We start from the raw sequence: 25,331 nt of genomic DNA on the forward strand, positions 1-25,331 counted from the left end.
CTGTCATGATTCACATTGGAACCAGAAACGAACACCCCCAAAAGTCCTTGGATTCTCCTGGAAGATACATTACATCAGAACTGGTTCAGACCACCACCCCCCCAAAGTCATCGCCACACCCATTTATTTCATTTAGGCCTTCTTTACAAAAATGACTTCAGAGCACAGTAGATATCATACTCTTGCATAATATTTAGAGACATTAATATAGTCTTAAATAGTCTATCTATGGACCATCCCAAGTCAGGAAAGATCTATCAGACTTTTCCTTAGAAACCACATCAAGTACTTGTTTTGTACATATACTAACAGATCCCTAAGGTAGATGGATACTCAGTCCATCCTCCCACCCCCTACCCCAGGAAACCTATTGCCAGTTATGCATTATCATTTTCATCCCTAGCCATACCTGGAACTGGAAGCATCGAAAGTTCTTCTTCAATAAGGAAGAAGGTCAGTGACATTCATTTTGACTGTCTGAGCATTGTTACTGTATCATTTTTCTGTGGGAGAGTAATTTCTGTCTATTAAAAGAGACAGATTCCAAACTTAGATATGTGGGAAGTCATCTGATATGTAATAGAATTTGAGTCATGCACATAGCCCTAAAATTATAATTAATACGGAGCTAGGCAAGGAGAATGAATAACAGCAATTCTTTAAAATGGAAGAATAAAGGAATATCTGTTGTCACATATTAGTTTTACTCAGTTTTAAAGATGTCAGGATACTGTCATCAGATTTCTCTCCCTTTTACCTAGTTCCTAGACCTCCAAGCAATCTTCATTATATGTTCTGAAATCCGATAGTACTTCAAAGATTTTTAAAGTAAACCATTAAATAAAGACACTAAAGAAGCATTAATTTTTGCATATTCCGGTTAAATAATACTTTTACCCCATATGAATAATTTAACCACAACATTTGTCAAAAATATCCCAAAGATCTACTTCAGAAATATCCAGTATTACTTGAAACCAGATCTGGTTATTTCGAATGGATTGGAACTTGGCTCTGGGGTAGGAAAAGGTCCTATGTCTCTCTCTTTATCCCTCCTTTTCTCCCTTCCTCCCTTCTGTCATTTCTTTCTTCTATTCACCCTTCCTTTTTCCTACTTCTATGGCCTTCCAGTCCCTTCATCTATGCCTAGGGCAACATTTCGGTGGAAGGGGGACCTCAGGAAACTGTGCTAACATGCTACGTGGTATCATTCAGACAAAGACGTATTTGCGAGGCACGAGGCTGCAGTCGCTATGGCTCCCATACAGCCTCGGTCAAGATGTTTGTGCCTCAGTGTTAAAGTAGATGTAGTCAAAGAGTATTCCTTTACTTTTTAACATTGTCAAAGTTAATATGTACCTTTTACTTTTCAACACTGCCAATGTAACACAAACCTGTTAATTTTTAACATTTAAAAAGTTAATATAAACTCTATTAATGCTTCTCAGCTAATCAAATACAGCAACAACCACTAAGAACTAGTTGTGTCCATAGTTTTTCCAGAAAGTAGCCTAGTAAACTTTTTTGGTGATGGTATTGTCAACAGTCATGATGATATCTACCCTTATGCATAGCATTTTTTTGTATACAAAGTACTTTCGTCCTTAGCATCTCATTTGAAATTCTGCCTGGACCACTGCCCACCCAACCAGGTCTCTTCCCTCTTTGCTGTCCCTTGTCTCTCCTCCATGCTGCTGCTCCCCTTGCCCTGAAGCTTCATACCTGCCTGTGCATCTACTCCTTCCCTTGTTCTTCCAAGTGTAGTTAGCACAGGCTATTGTGTGTTGTCCTAGGGCTGCCGTAACAAAGTACTGCAAATGGAGTGGCTTAAACACAGAAAATTGTCTGAAAGTTCTGGAAGCTAAAAGTCTGAAATCAAGAACAGGGTTATTCTTTCTGAGAGCTACGAGGGAAGAATCTTTCCAGGGTTTTCCCTTTGACTTGTAGATTGCAGTATGCTTTCCCTGTCTCTTGACATTGTCTTCCCTTTATGCATATCTCTGGGTACTAATTGCCCCTCTAACAAGGACACCAATCATATTGGATTAGGGCCCACCCTAATGGTCTCATTTTTACTTGATTGCTCTGTAAAGGCCCTATCTTCAAATAAAATGACATTCTAAGATATTAGATGTTAAGACTCAACATATATTTTTAGGGAGACATTATTCAACCTATAACACTAAGGCTTAAAGATAACACATGGACAATACAGAATAGAAAAGAGAAACAAACTGAATCTCGAATGTCATTGTCATGGAATCCACTGGCTAAGCCTGGTACAGGCTCTGATTCTCTGCCTTCTTCTGTCCAAGCTGCCGCCGAATTTTTGGGGCCAATCACCGTCCTGGGTAGAAATCCAGTTATGCACATCTTACCTCCCTGTGATGGTACAGTTTATGTGTCAGCTGGACTAGGCTACAGGGTGCCCAGATTTGGGTCAGACATTATTCTGAGTGTTTCCATGAAGGTGTTTGGCATGAGGTTAATATTTAAATCAGTAGACTTTGAAAAGCAGATTGTGGTCCATGATGTGGGTGGGCCTCACCCAATCATTTGAAGACCTGAGCAGAACACAAGGCTAACCCTCCCCTGAGTAGGAGAGAGTACTGCTGCCTGACAGGCCTAAAGCCAGAACAGCAGCTCTCCCTAGTTCTATAGCAGCTCCCAGCTTTTAGACTCGGACTGGAGCTTTGACTGCAGAACGGCCGCACACATGCACCCAAACACACACACCGTTGGTTCTGTTTCTCTGGAGAACCCTGATGGATACACCCCCCACACACACACACACCAGATCCTACCTAAAAAAGAAAAACCACAAACAATGTAAGTCCACCCTCAGGATTGCAACCTATCTGCCACAGAGCCAGCGCTTTATCTTACTAAATACCCAATTCCCCTCATCTAAAGCCTTTACATCTGGGTTATTCACCCAGTTTTCAGTCATTTTTATGACTGAAAATGCTCCCCCACTGGTCTAAGAACAAAGCAAGGGGCTGTCCCCAAATACAAAATTCAGCTGCCAATCTGTGTGTAGTCGTGAACTGAGAGACTGCGAGGCCCGAACCAGAGCTCTGTGCTGTGTGCACAGAACTTCTCACGTGTTCTTTGTACACATTTCAAATCATTGAGGACTTTCTCAAGTGCTCCTCATCTCATTTCACCTGGGGCTTTTCATGCATCTAGACCAGCGATTTTCAACCTTTTTCACTTCATGGCACGCATAAACTAGTTGTTAAAATTCTGCAGCACACCGTAAGATATGTTTTTTGCCAATCTGACAAAAAAATTGGCATACTTTGAAGCATTCCCAGTGGATGGCTATTGTTGTGTTGGCTGTTGTCATTTTTTAGCTGACAGACTAAGGGAAATGAGGTCACTGCCCCTGACTAAATAGTCAGTTATTGTATATTTTAAAAATTCTTGTAGCACACTGGTTGAAACTTGCTGAACTAAACAATTCCCTTATCAACTGTCTTTTATAGCTTAATATTGTATATGTGAGGCTCTGTACAGAATCAGCTTTGTCTAGTTAGGACTCATCACAAAACTGTCCAAAATTTAAACAGATCATCATTGAACCAAACCAGACTTTTGAATAAGCGCCTCCAGGCTGAAAGGGGATGAACAACATCCCCTGACTCTGTGGCTTGACTTTCATCTTTACTTTGGGTTTCTGTTTCCCAGACTCTCACACTCACCACATCACCTGTTCATGCCTCACCCAAGGCTGTGTGATTCCCCTTTAAAAATTTCATCGTGGACACAAGTGTTTTCCCTTGGCATAACAGAGACAGGCTGGTATTTTTAAGACAGCTTTACTAAACATGAGGGAAAACAGAAAAGAAATAATTACAGAAAACATGCATGGTATAAAAATAGCCAACTTTCCAACTGCAGGTTTCCGTTTCTAAAAATTCCATTGGAAGTAGGAGAGGTTCCTTGGGCCTCGGTCGCATTTACCCTTACTCAACCACATCCCTTCATTTCGCTGCATCCTGTTGGATACAGGGATCTCTTGTGTCTCTCCCGCCCCCAGTGCCTCATGTGTCCCTGAACCCTGGGCTACTGAGCTGCTACCTTGATTTTTTTTTTTGGAGTCCATACCTCAAAGAAAAAAATACCAATTAAATTACTTTTAAAACTATCATTCTCCCAATAAAAATATCTTTGACTCCCAAATACCTGCCAAAATACCTGCTTACAAGAGATTTTGAAGTTTTGGTATTGAAGGTCCACAGGGTTTTAAAAATGAACTCTTCTCAACCCTAATGTTAAACTAGCATAAAGCAAAGTATATTAGAGGAGAAGATCTCTGGGATAATGAATATTCTTTACAAAGGCAGGTTGGTTCTGTGGTGAAATAAATTTGAAGAATATTGGGTTCAACTAAGTTTCACAGTTTTCTCCACTGCATAACTTCTTAAATCTTTTCATAATGCTAACATTTATTGAGCACCAATTATGTGCCAGGAACTGCTCTAGGTACTGAGAAAACCCTGGTGATGAGTGAACAAGACAGATAAATTTCCTGCCCTGCCTGCCTTAATAAAATTTACTTTCTGGTTGTGGTTCACACACACACACACACACACACACACACACACACTTGAATAAGCAAGCAAATGAGTAAGATTTCAAATAATGGTAAGAACTATGAAGACCTTAAGAGGTGATATTATGAGGGAAACTGGAGGTGGGAAAAACCAAGAAGCAGAGAGAACAATGAATCCACAGACTTGGCAAGAAAAAGCTTGGCATATTGGAGGAAGAGAAAATAGCTGAAAAATTGAGGGGGAAATTGCATATGACGAGGTATGACCTTAGAGGCCTTGGTAAGAAGTAAGATTTGATTGTTGGTGCAATGGAAAGCAATTTGAAGGGTTTTAAGCCTTGGCACAATCTAATTTACAATTTGAAAAAAATCTCCTTGGCTATTGGGTAGAGAATGGAATTTAGAGGCCAAGATTACAAGTGGAAACCAGTTAGGAGGCTCTTGCAGTAGTTCATCTGAGAGATAATGATGGGGTTGTCAGTGTGATAGAGATGTAGATGGTATCCACATGGTTTGGAGGAGTAGAAACAAAAGGACTTCCTGATGGGTTACTGTGGAAAACAGGGACCAGAGAGAAGACAGTAATGGCTTCTAGCTTGTGGGACTGAGCAATTAATTACACAGCAGTGATGTCAACTGAGCTGGGATAAAGTAGGGAAGGAAAAAAAGTGAGGGAAATCAAGGGATTGTTTTATTCACGTTAAATTCAGGGTACACATTACACCTATAAGAGGTACTACCATATAGACAGATCTTATACATGCATGAGTCTGGAGCTTGGGAGAAGGGTTTGAGATATAAATTGGGAAATCACTGGACTACAGATGGCATTTAAAGTCAGAGAGCTGGATGAGATCACTAGGGAGAGCGCAGAGAGAAGCTGAGGCCAAGCCCTGGGGCACTTCAAATTTAGAAATCTGGTACAGAGGAGGAGCCAACAGAGAAGAATTTTACCATGTTCATGAGCGTTAATGGACTGGAAGAGGCAATGCAGAAGGCGGAGCTTCCGCAGTTTATTTGACCTTGATCCTTTCCACACGCAACATCTCCCAGGGTTAGAGTTCTGAGGAAAACGTTTTGGAACGTTTATACCCTGTTTCTACCCTTCTAGCTACGCTCCGTTGAGGCATAATATATTAACCTCTAAGGTGACACAGGCAAGTCTCCTCCCTCCAAGCAGAGAGGCATTTCAGTAAAAGCCCAGCAGTTGTTAAAATGCTGACCTGATGGTCCAGGCCAAGAAACAGACCTGCAGGAAGCACACGTATGCCAAATGCAGTGAGAGGGAAATGAGGGCTGTTCCTCCATCGCCTCGCTGAGCCAAATGCCACATAAAAAAAAGCAGTTTTAGCCTTTTTATATGAATAATGTAAAGCCTTTTACATGTTCCACCATCGTCTCATTGAGCCAAAGCTCATACACTGGCAGTTTTTAGCCTTTTAACATTAATAATAGTTATTTTGGTGGAGGAGCAAGATTGAAAGTCTGAGGAGAGACCCAGGGTGTGAATGCTCTTTGTGTGTGTGGAGGTGTGGGGGTGTGATTATGTAACTTTTCTCAGGGTACTAGCATTTGGATGTTTCTACACATATATACTAATATCATGCTCTGGAAAGAGTCCATTTAGCTAAAGATGTTTTTTCTTTATTTTATAGTTAGGGTTTTTTTTTTGTTTTGCTTTTGCTTTGGTTATAAAGAACAAAAGCCCAGGTATATTACTAGAATCAGAGACAACTCTAAGAACAGGTTTCACTCTAGGGCACATTTCCATTTTTCCTCTCTCTCTCTTCCTTTTCTTTCCCTCTCGTATACACACAGGCTCAGAAGCTGTATGCTTTTTCTCTCTAGTATCTCTGAGACCTCTCACTTTTTACAGTTATACAACAAAAAATCATAATAAAATCCTCTACGTTTGCATACCATAATATAATGGAGCACACATGTTATGGACTAAATGTTTGTGTTTCTGTAAAATTCCTATATTGAAATCCTAATTCTTAATGTGATACCATTAGGAAGTGGGGCTTTTGGGAGGTACTTTGGTCCTGAGGGTGGAGACCTTAAGATTGAAATGAGTGCCTTTTAAAAAATTTATTGTTGTTCAGTGACAGTTGTCCCACCTTTTGAAATGAGTGCTCTTATAAGAAGAAACACAAGAGAGATAATTTCTCTCTCTCTCTCTCTCTCTCTTTCTCTGTCTCTCTCTCTCTCTGCCATGTGTGGATACAAGAAGAAAACAGCTATCTGTGACTGGGGAGAGTTCTCTCACCACACACCCCTATCTGCAAGGACTTTGATCTTGGACTTCCTGCTTCCAGAACTGTGAGAAATAAATGTTCGTTGTTTAAGCCACCCAGTTTATGATATTCTCTTGTAACAGCCCAAAGTGACAAAGACAATACACTAAAGTCTTGGAGGTTTTCTTTATAAATGAGGACACAAGGGCCCAGGGAGGAAAGACATAACCCAGAGTAAGGAGCCTTCGATGGACTTGATAAACCTGAATTCTCCTCTTGTGTGGCTATAGACAGGGAGGTGGCTTCATCTGGGCTTCTAATTTCTCTTCTGCGAGGGGAGGAGATTGGGTAGGGGTAAGTGATCTTCAATTTGCATTTCTCGGTACTTACAGTCTGAATTTACGGTTCTCAGATGGAGTGACTTGACTAAGGTCAGACACTTAGGTGGGTCACGACACAATGGGAACCACATCTCCTATCACCTGGTCCAGTGTTTTGCTTTGTTTCATTACACACAATGCATTTCCAGTACAATTTTTTCATACCTCAGCCCATTTTTCTCATCTATTTGGATTGCTGTGAAAACACTGTAAGAAGGCAGCATTGTGCAGTGAAACAGTATGAACATTGTGACCTTGGAGCAGTTACTACCCCTTCTCAGCCAGTTTCATCATCTGTAAGACACGTGTATATATCTTTCTCATAGGGCTGCTGTCCAGACTGAGATCGTATCTACAAAGCATCATGGCCACACCAGGTACCAATATTTTGTCTTGGTCCTTTTTGGAGGCTATAACAGAACACCATGGACGGAGGGGCTGAAACAACAGAAATTTATTCTCAGCTCGACAGGCTAAGAGATTCAAAATCAAGCCACCTTGATCTGGGGTCTGGTGAGCCTGCTTCCTGGCGTGCAGATGGCAAAAAGAGAGCTAGTTAGCTCTTCACCTCTTCTTTTTCCTTACTTTTTCAGGTTCCCAATGCAATTATAAGTTATTTTCATAAGTACCTAATTTGAAATTAATAAATTGGGTAAGTATGATATGGTTTTTAACTTGTGTTAGATTTTAGTTAATATAGTGGGTATGAAGATACCATTATTATACTGATTGACATCTGTTGCTACTCATTAGCTGGGCAAAATAAACTTGAAATGATACATCCTGTAGTGATATAATCTAAAACATTTTAATTGATTTTATTTATTTGTTTGTTTGTTTATTTATTTGTTTTAGAGAGAAGGGAAGAGGGGGAGAAAGAGGAGAGACATCTACGTGTGAGAGAAAATGGGCTGGTTGCTTCTCATATGCCCCCAACTGGGGATCTGGCTCGAAACTCAGGCGTGTGACAGGGAATCAGACCCGCAGCCTCTTGGCCTGTAGGCTGGCACTCAAACCACTGAGCCATACCAGCCCGGCTAAAATATCTTTGCTTTGACACTAACAACTTTCAAATTCTGGTCACAAGCTGCACATAAATGATAAGATTATTAAAATGCACCTTTTTGAAAAATAATAAGATGATCATCTTATACCTAAATAATTTTTCCCAGAAAGTAGTTGCCCCTTTCTAGAAGGATTTCCCTTTTTAAGGCTGAATACTATTCCACTGAGTGTGTGTATCACCACTTCTTTATCTCTTCATCCACCAGTGGACACTACAGTTACTCCTCTACCCTGGCTGCTCTGAATAACACTGCAGTGAAGACGGGAACGGACACCTTTCTGAGATCCGGATTTCCCTTCCTTTGGAAGTACTCCTACCTTCTGGATGTTCCCGGAAGTAGGACTCTTGGCTCATATGCCAGTCTTAGTTTTTGAAGGAAGCTTCGTTTAGATTTCCAAAATGACTAATTTATGTCCTAATTTACATTCTTACCAACAGCACACCAGGGTCCCTTTTGTCTTCACAGCCTCACCCACATTAATCATCTTTAACTTTTGTGATAACAGCCACCCTAGCAAGCATGAAGTGATATCCCATTATGGTTTTGGTTTGCATTTCCCTGGTCATTAGTGATGCTGAGTACCTTTTCATTATCTGTTGGTCATTTGCGTATATCTTCTTTGGAAAGTCTATTCTGTTCCTTTTTTTTTTTTCTTCTAGGAATTTTATGGTTTCAGGTCTTACATTTAAGTCAATCCATTTTGAATTGATTTATGTGGTGTAATAAGGGTCCAATTCCATTCTTTTGCATGCCAATATCCCCCAATAAGGTCTTAAACTCACAGGCTTGAGATTTTATTTTGTGTCATATTATTTATAACCCAAGTCTAATATCTTCTATTTTTCATTGTACAGACTTCCTTCTCCAGCCTTTTCCCTCAGAGAGACCATGTGCTCCTGTGCCTCTAAGTATTGTTAACTACTTCTCTATTTGTCCTTTCTAGTTATTGTGCCACTGACAGGAAGAGTGGCTGGCTTTTATGGACACTAATATGCTATCTGCTTTTATGATATCTTTTATGATATCTGCTTTTATGGACATTAATCCCATTCGTGAAGGTTCTGCTCTCATTACCTAATTACCTATCTCCCAGTGCCCCTACCTCCTAATACCATCAAACTGGGGATTAGAATTTCAACATACGGGCCCTGGCTGGTGTGGCTCAATGGATTGAGCTCAGGCCTGTGGACCATAGGATCTCGGTTCAATTCCCAGTCAGGGCACATGCCTGGGTTGCAGGCCAGTTCCCAGCAGGAGGCTCATGAGAGGCAACCATACATTGATATTTCTCTCCTTCTCTCCTTCCTTTCCCCTCTAAAGATAAATAAATATATTAATTAATTTAAAAAAAGAATTTCAACATACGAGTTTTGGGAAGATGCAAACATTCAGTCCATTGCACATTCCATCTTATATTTTACCTCCCTCTTCCTCTTAATTATTTGGGGGAGATAAAGAGTTACAGCAATGAGTTCATGAACCAGGATGGGGATAAGGCATGTAATGGCTTCATTTGCTGTATAAGTAATATTTATTCAGGCAAACATTTTAGTTCAGTCCCTCTTGTTGAAATCCTTTTCAAAACATTCACCCATGCTTCTCCTTTGGAAACCACACAGTCTGAATATACTTGAATCTTTCTTGGTGACTTAAGACCTTGCCATGCCTTAGGCTTATTGTTCAAAACTTGAATTCAAATTATTCAACTGCTTGGATAAATATGCAGAAGGTACAAAACTCAGTTGGAATGTGCTGAACTCAGGAAATTTTCTAAAAGTCTATTGTTGGTTTTAAATTGAAATCTTTAACAATTTTTTTGTGGTTCAGACTTCAAATAGTGCAAACATTCCATTTATAGAAGAGGATCGTGGATATTGTGTTCTGGTTGAACAAATAATCAACAGATTTTTTTTTAATGCCTACTCTGTTGAAGGACCTGAACCAGGCATCATTTTGAAAATGAGGAGACATAAAGATAAGTTTGAAGCCTTGAGGAACGTACTCTCTCATTGGGGAGGCAAATCATAAACTCATAAAAATGTAACTGTAATGAGAGCTGAGTAAATGAGTGTACTCTTCATAAAGAAGTCAGAACTTGGAATGCAACCATGGCAGGATTTGGACCGGTGGTACTCAGTGGTGGGAAGAATACTTGATAGGGAAGTGTCTGTAAAGTACAGGGAATAGTTTGAATAAATGCACAGGGATGGGAAAGCTTGGAGTATATCCAAAGGACCATAAGTTTTCCATTTCAGAAATAATTAAGTCTAATACAAGCTATTTAGTTGAGACATTTCTAGTTTTTGATAGTATGTACTGAATATCTAGATTCTTGAAAAGTGTTTTTTAGGCCCCTATGGTTGTGAGAAACTGTGACCTACTATACAGTACATTCTTTTGCAAGTCAGTTTATCTCTGTGGGCCAACAATACATAGACCACAAGAGAATTGATAGGGTTTCCTATCTGCCTGTTTTTAGAGGCCTAGACCCATCTCTTAGACCCCAGAGATGTATAGTTCACCAGATGGCCCTACCAAGGTCCATCTCCTTTGTGGAAAACAACCTTTGGATTGGTCCACAGGTTTGGACCCACCTCCTTAAATATCTCAAGCCAGGAGTGTGGAGGAAGGAGAGAAACAGGTTTCTCTAATCTGCCTGCTTGCCTCACCTGCTCCCACTTGCAGGGCCAGCCCTGTGCCCACTCCTATCCCACACTGGCTCCTTCAAAACAAGGTCACTTTCCTTAGAGGGTAAGATAGCATTTAACCTACTTATCGATGGACTTACACACTCCTTCTTTATGAAAGTGGAATATGAGAAAGGGAAGGGAAAAATGTGTGTGGGACATGACTTGGTCAGCTTTGCAGAAGCCATCACTCCCAGCAGAGGTAGAAAAAATAAAAAGCATGACATGGCAATGTGTTTGCCACACACATTGAAGTGTCTGAGCAGAGAGCCCCCTGTTAAAACTGCTAGATAGATAATCTTATCAACACATCCGCTCATTGATTGATTCTGGTAAGGAGGGAAAAGAAGGGTTGATGAGATTCTCTAAATCATCAGGTAAAGCAAGTCTAGACTCTGCCAAAGAATACAGCTTTTTCGCTTTGTAAGGACACAGACATTTTATCCCAGACACCGAAGGAGGAGGGCATCTGGTGTTACTATTCATCTAGGGCCAAGTTTTCCTTCTCTTTTTGTTGCTGTATTTTCATATCTGACCTCTTTGTTCCTGCCCTTCACCTTCAATCATAATGTAAAACTGTTCTCCATATAGTGAAAAACTCCTTTCTTAACAAGACTCAGGGCCACAGTGAGAGAATTGGAAGGGAATTTAGAAGGATTGAATTCACCCTTCTGGCTTTTGAGATAAGGAAAGGATCTGGCTTTCTTTACCCAGAAAGATGAAGTGGCTTTGTTGAGTGTAGGGAGGGAAGCAAATGGTGGAAGGCTGTAAGATCATTTATATATATTTGACAGTTTGCAGAGTTCTGTCACACACCCAGTCTCACAGAAACCTGTGATGTAGATGATATTATGATGTCTATTTTACAGGTGAGGCAACTGGGACCCAGAGAATTCTCCTGGAAGGTGAAAGAGCACATGTCTTTTCATCAGGGAAATTGTGCATGACAAAGCCTAGGGACATTGAAGTGATCAACTTTCCTCTGAAGGGCTAGGCATACAAAGATTAGTAAGACACTGCCTGTACGCTCACATCTACTAGGGGAAGCTTGCCAGTCTCCCCACAGCCACACACAGGGCACCCTAATGCTCTCCAAAAATTACTTGAACCCTAGAGGGACTGAGTCCCATGAAGACATTTGATTTTCTCTAAACGTGGCTATGTGGTAACTCTAGAAAGGGCCAGCTATTCTGCAGGGGAACCTACATTTTATACAGCACAAAACTGTGAATCTCTGTAATGTGAAAAGTAAATAAATAAAAGTTGGCTTAAGACAACAGAAGCATTTAGTGTTGGAAATAGAGGTGGCGTGGGGATGATGTAGTGGCTTTCAGGCCTCTTATCTTTGACTGGTCTTGGACTAGAACTCACCTCTGCAGCCCTGACTTTTCAGAGTGACACCGACAAGCATAGACTCTTTTTTCCCCTTGTATCTGATCAACAACTACATCATACTTTCCTGGAAGGTGAAAAGTCATTTGGAACCTATGTTCAACTAAGAAAAGGGTCAGCAAACTACTGCCTGCAGACTGAATGCAGCCTGCCTCCTGGTTTTGTAGACTCGTGAGTGAGTAATAATTTTACCTTGTTAAATGGCTGGGGAAAAAGTCAAAAGAAGAATAATATTTCATGTCATGTAAATATAACATTACGTTTAAATTTCAATGTCAGTAAATAAAATTTTACTGGAACATGCCACTTTTATTATTTAATCCTTGTTTATGGTAGATTTGGGGCTACAACAAAGAGTTTAGGAGTTGCAACAGGGACTATATGGCCTGCAGAGCCTAAAATATTTACTGTGCAGCCCTTAATAGAAAAGTCATTGCCAACCCATCTTCCAGCATTGATTATACTGTATGAGAATTGGTTCTACTCATATCTATCTTCTGAGCTAGACCTTTGAGCTTATGAAAGACTCCACGAAAATGAGGCTTAGTTCTTGATTGGCACTTTATACATGTTTGTAGGATGAACAAGGGAAAACGATGTGAACTTGGACAAGTCAGTTCTTCTTTCCAGTTCTCAGTTTCCTCTTTCGTGCCATGAGAGAGTAGGTTAAGGTGAACTTGGTCTCTTCCAGCTCCAACAGTCTATACTTGATATTCATATAAGCAAATGAAGAGATAAGCAAAAGCAGTCTGCTTTGAAGGAGTCTACAAAGGCTGATAAGACGTATGCGTAAATAGGAGGGGTTCTTCTACCATGTTGGCATTCTATATTTTATATTAAAGTTATGGTAGCCAAAAATAAATATCACAGTTAGTTTATTAAATCTTTTCTTCTCCAACTTCGGGTCCTCCCTTAGTGACCTTCTGATGGTTGGTTGCTTTCCCAGGTCTGTCAGTATTAGGAAGGGATGACCTTGCTAGCTAATGTTACTGCAGCATATGCTGTTAGTGTGTGCATTGCATGTAGTATGAAAATTTATTATGAGTCAATAACGCCCTTTCGTCATGTCTGCTGGCCTTCTGTGAGTCTAGGAACATAAACACTTTCCTCAGAGCCTGCTCACCATTAAGGATATCTGAACATGTGGAGTCCAGAGACCACACTCTGGATTTACGATCACGCCCGACTTCCATCAAGATGCATCCACATGGCCCAGAAGAGCCATCTGCTCTTACTTAGAAAATCTCACTACTTAGAAAATCATGGCCTTTTCAAACCACGTGGATATAAAGTTCTCCTCCAAACCTCCCAAGTGCATAGGACAAATGCCCTCGTGGGGTGTTTGGTAAGACACTTTCATGGCGCAAGGATATTGCCTCATGTGTATCAGAAGGATTTGATGTAAATCATTATCCTGCACTCTTTCCTCCCAGATGGGCTGTTATCTCTCCCCAGCCTCATTCATGTTAAGGGACAGAATCTTAGAGTTGAGGCACATGTGATGTGAAGAAATGTGTTTGCCTGTAAATGTAGCTTGATGAAGGCTTTCTGTGCTGAAGCCAAGACCAAGCCTCGCATAACAGATGAAGTTTGTTTTTTGGACTCTTCTGTTCCCTTTTGTACTCATTCCTCCAGGTTTTTAACACTATCCACTGTTTATCCTGGGCCTATGGTAATGTAGCGAGCATAGGAAACACTCTTTTAAATGAAGACTGGTGAGGCAGAGTGGAAAAGTATAAAGCACTTCAAATCAAACTAGTCTGAGACCCAGTTCCTCCGCTCATTGGTGGAGTCTCAGTTTCTGTTATCTGCTCAATGCAGCTAATACTTATCACCCACCTCGATGAATCACCCAAAGATTGTGACGGGCAACAACCATGCATTATTTATTCTCCTTTCTATTTTGTACCGCTCAGTACACAGTATGAAGCAGGCACTTGACATAGGTGCCTCCTGAGCAAAACTGATGTGACTTCGCATATTATCTTGCATGAGTCAGCAAATGTGGAGTGTTCGAGCTAAGAGGAACTTGAAAACTTGTCAACAAGTAATAGGCAAGTGTGCCCCACTTCCCACTTCTATGCTAAATGGTCAGAAACAGTCACTATGTACCTCTGGCTAAGTGTCCAAAGCTCCCTGGGGAACCACTACCATTTGACTGAAGTAAATCATTGGAGGAAATAAATATGTATATCATCTGGATTGAATTCCAACTTTCACCTTATCAGTGGAGATACCCAGACCTAGAGAAATGGTAGGATTTGGCCAAGATCAAAGAACTCATTACAGGATGAGCTGGAACTAGAATATAGGTCTTTAGGTTCTCCATCCAGTGCATAACATTTATGTTCTAGGAGAAATCTCAGTGCCTTCAACCAAGGACTGAGCACTGGGGGAAATTTATAGCAAGGACAAATGAGGTGTGTGTGTGTGTGTGTGTGTGTGTGTGTGTGTGACAGGAGGGCCTCTGAGTCCTGTGGCTATCTCTGTGGTAATTCAGAAGGAAGATATTCACCGAGGGCCCCTTCTGGGCAAAGGTTCAAGACCCAAAAGATGTAGATAGATAAAGTGAGGACTTTGTACTAGAGCTTATAGACACACACAGGCACACACACACAAAACAGTGAAAAAATATCCAGGAGGATAAAGGAGCTAAAAGATAGCTGGAGTTTTCCAAAGCCCAAGACCCAGAGGGCATGACCTGGAGAGGAAAGGAGGGCTTAACTGAAGAAGTAACTTCTGAACAAAGTCTTCCAAAAAGAGCCATAGTTCTCCAAAGGAAGAAGGAAAGCATGTTCCACCAGAAGAAATTGTGTACACAAAGGTATGGGATGGAAAGAGTCTGACAAATATAAGGGATGAGCAACGAGTTCTGTGTGGAAGGAACTTCGGATGCTTAGTGAATGGGGGAGGAAAAGGGAGAAAAACCAGGGCAGTGTCCAGACAGGGATCTGAAGAGGTAAGCAAAAGCAGCGTGCTTTGAGTCTACAAAGGCTGATAAGACATATTCATAAATAGGAGGGGTTCACTCCCATTTTGGCAACTGAAGTTCCCATTAGCCTGCAGTGATACCCGTCTCCCCATTCCACCTATACCATTGCTGCTCCCGCCCCTCACTCCTGGGCTGCCCAATGAGCACTGAGCACCTGTGCCCATTAGTTCACTGCCTCTTCAAAGTTGTCCTTACAGGGAAAGAGTAATCTCCCGACTTGATTTACTCAGAACAAGTTTAATCTCAAAACCAAGAGTATCATTTGAGTAAAATTTGCAAAAGAAGCATCCAGGTTGTGCCCTGACTGGTGTGGCTCAGAGGATTGAGTGCAGGCCTGTGAGCCAAGAGTTTGCTGGTTTGATTCCCAGTCAGTTCACATGCCTGGGTTGTGGGCAAGGTCCATGGTTGGGGGAGGGCAAGAGGCAATCACACATCAGTGTTTTTCTCCCTCTCTTTCTCTCTCCCTTCCCCTCTCTCTAAAAATAAATCACTGAAATCTTAAATTTAAAAAAAAGCATCCAAGTTGATGAGAAAAGAATAAAGGTACAGATGTGGACACAGCAGAGCAAGAGCGACTCAGCTATGACATCAGCATACTATCATGGAGCTATAGGTGCCTTTTTGGTTTATGACAGTGATTTTCAACCTTTCTCATCTCACAGCATATATAAACTAATTACTAAAACTCTGTGGCACACCAAAAAATTTTTTGGCCTGACCAAAAAAAATAGGTATAATTTTGATTCATTCACACCAACAACTATTGTTGTGTTGGCTATTGTCATTTTTCTGACAATCTAAGGGAAAAGAGGTCAGTGCCCCTGACTAAGTAGTCAGGTAGTACATGTTTTTAAAAATTCTTGCAGCGCACTGGTTGAAAATCACTGGTTTATGACATTGTTAAACATCTCAGATATGAAAATGTAGAACCGTGGCTGAGAGAACTGGGAGATCATGCTGATAGTGACTGTTACCGTGCTTTGGGGCAGTAAGAGTGATTTGCGTCATCTCAGGGCAGTCCCCATAGATGAAGCGAGACGTTTTGCAGAAAAGAATGGTTTTTCATTCACTGAGCCATCAGCTCTGGTCTCTACAAACGTAGGAGCTGCTCTTTAGACAATTCTGACAGAGATATATCTCACTGTTTCCCAGAAGCAAATGTCAGACGGAACTGAAAATGACATGTCTCTAAGCAACCATGTGGTTCCTATTCATGTTCCACCAGCCACCAAAAATAAACCAAAGGTGCACTGCTTTCAAAACATAGAAGACATTTCTGTTCTCCCCTAGAAGGCTGTGTGTAGGCCATTTCCCAAGGTCTGAGATTTAAATACATTTGTAATTCTTATAGTCCCTTTTGTATTTTATGACTTCCTCCTACTTAGCAAATTTTTCATGTCTTAAGTCTTCTGATTTCAGCTTTTTTTCATATTATGACTTTACCAGCCTGAGTGTAATAAACTGAATGTTTGGATTCCTCATTTATTATTTCCTTTTCATCATGGAAACCTGTTACGGTAGACATAACAGAACTTGATCACTTGAAGCTCAGCCCTGTTGGTTTTGATTAATTCAAACTAAGAAGACTGTAGAAATAAGCTATCATTTTGCCACAAAGCAACTTCTAATGAGCAGCGTATAATTTATACCCTCTTCTCTCAGTGCAGAGCTTGAAATTTTTTCATTATTCTGGAAGTCGCTTTCTAAAATGCCTTAATAGGGTTATGGACTTCAGTAAGTTTTGGTTTTAAGTTTTGTAAGCATCTAAGTTGATTCAAGAGGGGGCACTTTTTTCTGGACAAGAACCATCTTAATAAACACAAAGACTGGTTAAAAAGACATATATGAATAATCGTAACACACCACAGAAGGCCATGATGCTTCCAGATGATCAAAGGAGGTGCAGGGCCGCTGAGAAGAGAGAAGAGGGATTTCCCACTGGAGGTTGGAGATTATCACTGATTGGTGAGACAGGGTTTGAACTGGTCCTTTTAGACTTTGGGGATTCAAGTAGGAGTTAAACATCTGCAATATAGTTACCCAGTCATGTTCTTTTCGGATCATATCTTTAACTTAATGGACCAGATCTTCAATCTCAGTGCACCGCTCCGGAGGGTGCCCATTCCCACAACGTGACATGCCAGTGTTGCCCACCACATTTCTGCCAGTGCCCAGAACAGTGCTTGGCCCCTGGTGGGTGCCAGATAAATATCTGCGAAATCTGTATTCCAAATGATGTGTTTTTACCATGGCAATCACATACTGTAGATATTTTCAGAGTGTTTTAAAAATATCCTTTCTCTGCCCTGGCTGGTGTGGCTCAGTCAATCAGAGCATCATCCCATAACCCAGGAGGTCGAGGGTTCTATTCCCAGGCAGGGCACAAGCCCAAGTTGCAGGTTTGGTCCCCCAGTCAGGGGCATGCCAGAGCCGGCAGGTCAGAGTTTCTCTCTCACATCCTTTTCTCTCTCCCTCCCTTGCCCTCTCTCTAGAGTCCATAAACATGTACTTGGGTAAGGTTAAAAAAATCCTGTTCCTTTGTTGCCATTAGTACAACTGCATTTGTCGTGCATCTGGACTTCTGACTTTAAAAATATGCTAACAGAACCCATAGACGCAACACAGAAAAGCTTCGTTCTCATTTTCTAAAACTCTCCCTCTGCCAGCTAGAGTGTTTGTGAGGTTGGTGGGAAGGGAATGTGGTTTTGTGGAGAGCACACCATTTCTGGGCTGCAAGCCCCAGCCACACCCTTCGGCATGGTTGGGCGCCCATGCGGTCTCAGACCAGGGCAGTCCCTTCATCTTGCACTTTGCCCACTGAACACACAGGCTTTGGGAGTCTTGGATGAAGGTGGAAAGTATTAGCATCTTGGAAAGGATGTTGTTAGGGGTGCTTTGTGGCCTTCTTTGGGTGTTTCCAAACGAGTTTCTGGCTGCTCTGTTGGAAGAGGAAATCTTCCACATCTGCAGGGATGAAAGAGTGTGTTGTTTCCCAAACTTAGTTAGCAAGCATCTGCCCAACACTCCCTGCAATGTAACATTTAATGTGTTTAATTATCACTGTCAAGTGGATCATCAGTGAAAATGATCAACCTTACATGTTCTGCCATTTTCTTTCTTTCTTTCTTTCTTTCTTTCTTTCTTTCTTTCTTTCTTTCTTTCTTTCTTTCTCTTTTTGTCATTCCATTTCATATAGTTTTAGGTTAAATGTCAAATCTACTGGGTGCAGTACATTTTTTTTTGAGTTGAGGAAGAGGCTTGCGTTATAGTCTGACTTTTCAGACTATCTTTATCTCTACTTGAAAACTTTGAATCCCATCTGTGTGTAGAAAACAATAGAGAAGGTCGCCTTTCTTAATGCTTTCACCATCCTCCCATTAACCACAAGTAAAAGCTTTTAGAATTATCTCCTGCATTCCTCTTATCACTCCTTTCTTAAATTCTTCTAATTCCCAAATTATTCTCACAGGTATCTCCTCTTGTCTGGCACGTGAATTGAGGCTCTCAGTCTAGGTCATTCTAATAGCCTCTTAGCTGTCTTCCTGACTCCAGGATCTCCCAATCAGATCAACTTCGCACTGCTCCCTAAACCACCAGTAGCGTGGTTTACTCTCCTCCTCTAAAGCTGTGGATGGCTTCTCATCACACAGGGAATAAAATGCAAATCCTTGGCATGCTATTCAAGGCCACGCTAAATCTTGTCTATGCTTTAGCAGCCAAACTTTGGAAATGAAAAATAAGCAGAAGGAAAATCAATTTATAAAATATACTGGATATATTACATAAAAACTGTTCTCCAAAAAATCAGTGCAAAAATAATGTTTGTGTGTGTGTGCATACATAGAGATAGGCAGATATGTATACACACACAGTGTTACAAGTGGTTATTAGGGTTTCTAGGCAAGCCCACAAAGGTCTATTCAATATATAATTCTAAGCAAACTGCTGTGCATGTGCAATTTAAAAAATTACTGAGCAATGCCAATAAATAAAATAGGAAAACCACTAACATTTAAAATTATTTTAAAATAGGCCCTGGCTGGTGTAGCTCAGTGGATTGAGCGCGGGCCTGTGAACCAGAGGATCGCGGTTCGATTCCCAGTCAGGTCACATGCCTGGGTTGCAGGCCAGTTCCTGGCAGGGGACTCATGAGAGGCAACCATACATTGACATTTCTCTCCTTCTCTCCTTCCCTTCCTCTCTAAAGATAAATAAATTTAAATTTTTTTAAAAAAATTATTTTAAAATAAATATGTCTTGACTATTGGCCCTTGAGGCGACGAGATGGACACATGACTCCATTTGTCTTAATAGTTTGTCCTTTTACTAAATAGCTAACATTTACTAGTGCTTACAATATGCCAGGTCATGTTCTAAGACCTTTACAAAGATTACCTTTACAAAAATTACTTGATCTCTCAACAACCTTATAAAATATATATTATTGTTATTGTTTTCCCCATTTAACAAACAAAGAAACTGAGGCACAGGGAAGTTACATAACTTGCTTGAGGTTACACGGGGAGCTGTAAAAGTAGGATTTGAATTGAGGCATCTTGGTTCTAAAGTTCCCACTCTAAATGACAACCCTAAATTAAGAACCACTGAAGAGTTATTGGGAAGAGTCAGGGCCAGTTAATAGTGGAGGATGCGTGGGAGGTGATGGGAAGTGTCTAAAGCTATCCGCAGAGACTGGCTAGGGACACAGCTGGGCGTCAGGTTTGGGTACTGGGTATCCGAGGTTTTGCTGAGGTCATTTTGATAGTTGTGATACTTTGACATCCACGCTCAGTTCAGAGTGATTGGCTTGATATTTAGGGTCATGGAATGTCCATGGTGTCAAAACAGTTGAAACAAAAAGTTCTGCTTCAAAGAGGGGCTTGCAGGAGGAAGAGGTTAAGCAGAGAGTGCTAACCACAGCTCGTGTTAGGCAGAAGCAGAAGGAAGCCTTAGGCCATGTAATGGAAGAAGGGTTGCTTTCTGTTTTGGTTGTCAGAAAGGACAAAGAATCAAAACACCACTTTGCAAAAGATGAATTTATAAAATTACAGGAAGTGTTTCAAGATCTACAAGACACATTTTTTAATCATCTTCATGAAGTATCTTTTTGCGGTGGTGTCTTTCCCATGTGCAAATTGAAATTATTTGACAAAGCGGCATCACCTCTGGTATTATTCATGGATCAAGACAGTTAAAATATTGTGAGCAGATGGGCTCCAGAACCAGGTTCAAAGCCAAACTCCACCACTTGGTAGCTGTGCATCTTCAGGCAAATCTCAGCCTCTCTGAACCTCAGTTCCTTTGTTGATTAGAAGGGAATAATAATACCACATAAATCTTGGGGCTGTCTGGACCTTAAATTGTGCCTCCACTGGTCAGCATTGAACAAATATGCATCAAATGACCAAAGTGGTTAGTGGGATTACAGTTCAGTCTTTATTTTTCTTTTCTGAACTTTTTAAATTTTCTACCATGAGCATGTATTGTTTTTCGTAATTAGAAACAAAATATAATACAAGTTATTCTCTACACAGTGATATTCAGAAGATGGGATGTCCACGGTGGGATGTCAGTTGTCTTCCATACTCCAGCTTGGCTTTACTGGAGTCAGCTCCCTGTACCTGGGCCTGGAGCACTTCAATAAGGCTGAGATCAGTGGTAGCTCAGTGCCTACAGGAGCTCTGTTCACTCCATTTTGTGTTGATTTCTGTCCTGCTATTCACTCAGTCTGCCACTCAGCTGGACATTCCCAGCCACCCCCGGTCCTCAGGGAGCTCCATTTTTTAAAAATCCTTTTAGTTTCATTTATTTATTCATTTATTCATGTAAATCCTTCTAGTTTCATTTTTTAAATCCTTCTAGTTTCCAGGCCTCTGAGGCCTGGAAGCACTGACATAGGCCACAAGAGTCAAGTCTGCATTAGGTCTTTGGAAACCAGGGAGAGTGTGGGCGAGCGCGTTAAACAAAGCAAAACCCTGGCAGGAAACCAGCTTTGAATCCTGAAGCTTCCCCTGGTTCTCTTCTTTTTCTTCATAATTTTAGGTTTGTGGGTCCCAGAACTGCCTTAGTAATCAGAGAGAAGATGAATGTAGGGATGTAAGTCTGAGCTGTACCATCCCTGAAGGATTCCAGCACCAGGAAGCATAACCGGCAGGGGGGGGGGGGGGGGGAGGGGGCGGGGCTCTGTCACATTTGAGCTACCAGGACTGTCCACCCTCTCATACAAGGAGCCCATGCCCACTCAAGGAGGTAGGGAAGAGCCAAAGGGCCAGGATCTTTCTGAGCATGTGGGCTTCTCAGAGCACAAGGTGTGGTTCATTAGCTTCCTCTCAAAACCACTCCTGCTTGCTTGTTTCTGTATCAGCAAACATCGCTGCCATCCACCAAGCTGCCTAAGTCAGAAACCTAAGGGTTGTCCTTGACCACTTCCCCTCCTTCACCTCCCACAGCCATTATAGATGCAATCCTACTTACTCTTCCTCTTTAAAACGGCCCTTGCAGCTACCAACTTCCACTGCTAGCAACTAGTCGAGACAATCATGCTCTCCTGCCTCTATGACAGCTATCCCCCAAACAGGACAGTTGTTTTCATGCCAGATGACAACTAGAGAAGATAAGGAACATGTAAGTGTCACACAGGCAGTGAGGGACAGACATATCTAGAAGAGAATACAGGCTTCCTGACCCCAAGTCTAACACTGCTCCTGAACACCAACCTGCTCAATTGTTCTTTTATTTGCTATATTGCATTGAGACCCTGACAGGTTCCAGACACGGTGCCAGACACCATCATGGTCTCCCTCTGAGTTCTCTCCAGTGTCACGTCCAGGGGTGACTCCCCATGTTGGACTATGGTTTTCTGCTTGCTCATTTATGTCCTCATCACTCCTGCAGGTAGAGGAGGGCATCCCTGAGGCCCCTGCCTGTCCTCTCATCCCAGCATTCCATGAGTTGACTTTTGAGTGATCTACTCACGAACAGCTTCTGAGCTAGTGAGGCCAACAGAAAATATGAACATCAAGGCAACGACTCTGTGTGAGTCAGTCCAACATTCAAAACACAGATAAGTAGAAATAGTTCCCTATGGACCAAGTTTATAATCTACACAGGAAAGGGAAAAAAGAAAGTTGATCTGTTCAGTTTTCATTCCTATCACACTTCGTACCTTCTTGGGACATTGATGCTCAGAGCATGATAGGTTTGTTCCCCACTGTGTCCAAGATTGCAGCAGATTCAGTTAGAGCATGTTAATAAACACCTACCAGGTGCCAGTCACGGTGGTGGGTGCTGGGAACACAGTGCTCTTTCACATAAACAGACATCCTGCCCTAGGGGACCTTAGAAACTAATGGAATCTGACCTAATCTATCACTCAGTCTCCTTTTAAATACATTTATTTTTCTGAATACCATCTTTACAAATTTCAAATGCAGAATTACAGAGTCACATATTTTAGGAGACATCAAGGAAACACCCAGCCCAGGGCCTTTCCCAGCTTTGCCAATGCTTAAATCCCTTTTATAATACCCCTGGTCAAGTGATCATGCACTCCTACTTTGGAGTCTTCAACAACAGGGGATTTACTACCTCCAAGGCAGCCTATTCTTTTAATTCATAACAGGGGTTAGAACATACTTCCCTATGTCAAACCAAAACCAGCTTCCCTAAAGCTAGCTCTGAGTTCTTCTCCCTTGGCCTACATAGCCCAAGACAGCCTCTCCTGCTCTGTGTCGACCCTGAGCTATGTGAGGATGGCTGTTAGGTCCCTGAGGCATTCTCTTCTCCAGACCAAACATCTCCACTCGATTCCACCTTTCCTTGGAAACATGGTTTTGAGCTCCTTCTCCAGTCAAATGGCTGCCAGAGCTCCTCCCTCCCACCCTGCAGAAGCATAAACAGAATCTTTTCATAAACAATATTATCTGCTTTGATTCTCTCATATCATGCTCCAAGATCGTGTGATCATGGAGCAAATTTCTCCCACCTCGGCAACACCCCATTACATAACTCTGTAGCTTTGAAACAAGCAGGTCAACTTTATTGTGCACAAACTAGAGCTAATAACATTGAGTTTTCCAAGGTTGTTCTGAGTATTGGGCAGTGTGCTGGGCTCTTGGTAGGATGTAGTTCTAAAGTTGATAGAAAAGACCTCTACCCTTATGGAGCTTCCAGCCTGAAGATGGAATATAAGCATCTTTTCAAGAATCACACAGTTTGCATTGAAGCCCAGGAGTCCCCATGACCTAAACTGGAAGCTTAAAAATGGGTAACCCACTGTTAGGATCACCGTCATGATGAACACACATGCAACCATGTTAACACCAGTGAAGCTTTTAGGTGTGATAGTTTCCTTATGAGAATAATGCTTTTAGAAACAGAGGAAAAAATCACGGTGGTATTTCTTATGAATAATAAGCATTATATCACAAATTGTCTCACTTCCTCCTCCTCATTTCCTTCCACCCCATATTTCCCATAAATCAAGAAGTTTTGTGGTGCATGAGCTGACTTAGCTTTTACACAGTGATTGTTTATTTAAATCTGGATTCCTGGGGAATTGGAGTCATCAGAGCTGCCACCACAACTGTGGGCAAGGGCAGGAAGATGCTGCAGCACATTGACTACAGGATGAGGTGCATCCTGCAAGACAGTCAGGTCTTCATTGGCACCTTCAAGGCATTTGACAAGTGTATGAATTCTACCCTATGTGACTGTGATGAATTCAGGAAGATCATGCCAAAGGACTCAAAACCAGCAGAAAAAGAAGAGAAGTGTGTCCTTGGTCTGGTGCTGCTTCCAGATAAGAACCTTGTCTTGATGACAGTTTACTGTCAAAGATACTGGCATTGCCTGAGTGCCACTTACTGGAGCTGCTGGGGGCCCAGGGATCAGCAGGGCTGCTGGCAGAGGAATCCCAGCTGGTTTTCCCATGCCCCAGAACCCTGCAGGGCTTGCTGGGCTAGTTTGTGTGGCTGGTGAGTCATCACAACAGGTGATAACCCCACGAGGAAGAGGCACTGTTGTTGCTGTTGGCCCAGCCAGTATTGGGGCCTTTACCCAGTACCCACCTGGCCGTGGGGATACTCCCCCACCTATGGGCCAAGGGACACCCCTTCCAGGCATAATGGATACACTTCCTGGTATAAGACCTCCCATGGGTCCCCCAGGGGATCTCCCCTGGATGAGGAACTCCAATGGGCATGACCCTTCCAGGAATGTGTGCCCCTGTCCCAGGAATGCCAGGCCTTCTTTGACCCTTGGCCACAGATACGGAAGTAGCTCCACAGATGTGTGTGCCCAGTGCCCCAGGGCCACATTACCACAGACCTGGTTGTTCTGCCATTTGAGTCTCACTGGATTGTCTGGTTTTCCTTATAGGACCCCCTCCCCCTGGAATGCACCCACCAAGGCCCTAGGCTCACCTTGGCTCTTCTCAGCTCCCTGCCTGTTTCCCGAGACACTGTACAGAGTGCTTTCATTTCTTTGTGGCCAGTGAAACAAACTTATAAAAAGCTGTTAATAGGATATTATAAATGTAAAAAAATAGAATAAATATGGATTAATTTCCTAACTTGGTCAAATCGCGAGAGTCTAGCGCAGAACGGCAGCTTCATCAAGGAAGGTGTGAATTCTTCCCTCCTCCCACCCATCTGCTAGAACAGTCATTCTGACCGTAGAGTTGTCTTCAGCTGTCATCTCACTCAGCATGCTGTGGATGACAGGATGTGCTTCCAACACCAAGGCGGCTTTCAGCTTTTCCCCGACATGTGTCTTGGCTTCCTTATTAGTTCACATCACAATTTGCTCAATGTTTGGTCAAGGAACTGAAAAAAATAAAGAGTTACTTACTGTAAAACACGCAACATCTTTGCTCAGTTGGAAACCACTGACCTTCCTGTTTCTCTGTTCCCATCAGATAATCCGCCATCTTGGGTGGGGTGTGATGAAACCACCACCTAATATCGCACTAGAGGAGGAGAGTGACCACAGGATGTCATCACCTGTGTCAGACAAGGGG

General features: G+C 41.9%; 2 pseudogenes; both read left to right on the forward strand.

Annotated features, from left to right (window-relative positions):
- Positions 1-2,245: 2,245 nt before the first annotated feature.
- LOC118984780 (ras-related protein Rab-11A-like) lies at positions 2,246-16,603 on the forward strand (annotated as a pseudogene).
- A 7,299-nt stretch (positions 16,604-23,902) lies between these two features.
- Positions 23,903-24,685, forward strand: LOC118984794 (small nuclear ribonucleoprotein-associated protein B-like; annotated as a pseudogene).
- Positions 24,686-25,331: the final 646 nt, after the last annotated feature.

The sequence above is a fragment of the Sturnira hondurensis genome, unplaced genomic scaffold, assembly GCF_014824575.4.
Source record: "Sturnira hondurensis isolate 20B ecotype Veracruz unplaced genomic scaffold, ASM1482457v3 Scaffold0003801, whole genome shotgun sequence".
Taxonomy (NCBI): Eukaryota; Metazoa; Chordata; class Mammalia; order Chiroptera; family Phyllostomidae; genus Sturnira; species Sturnira hondurensis.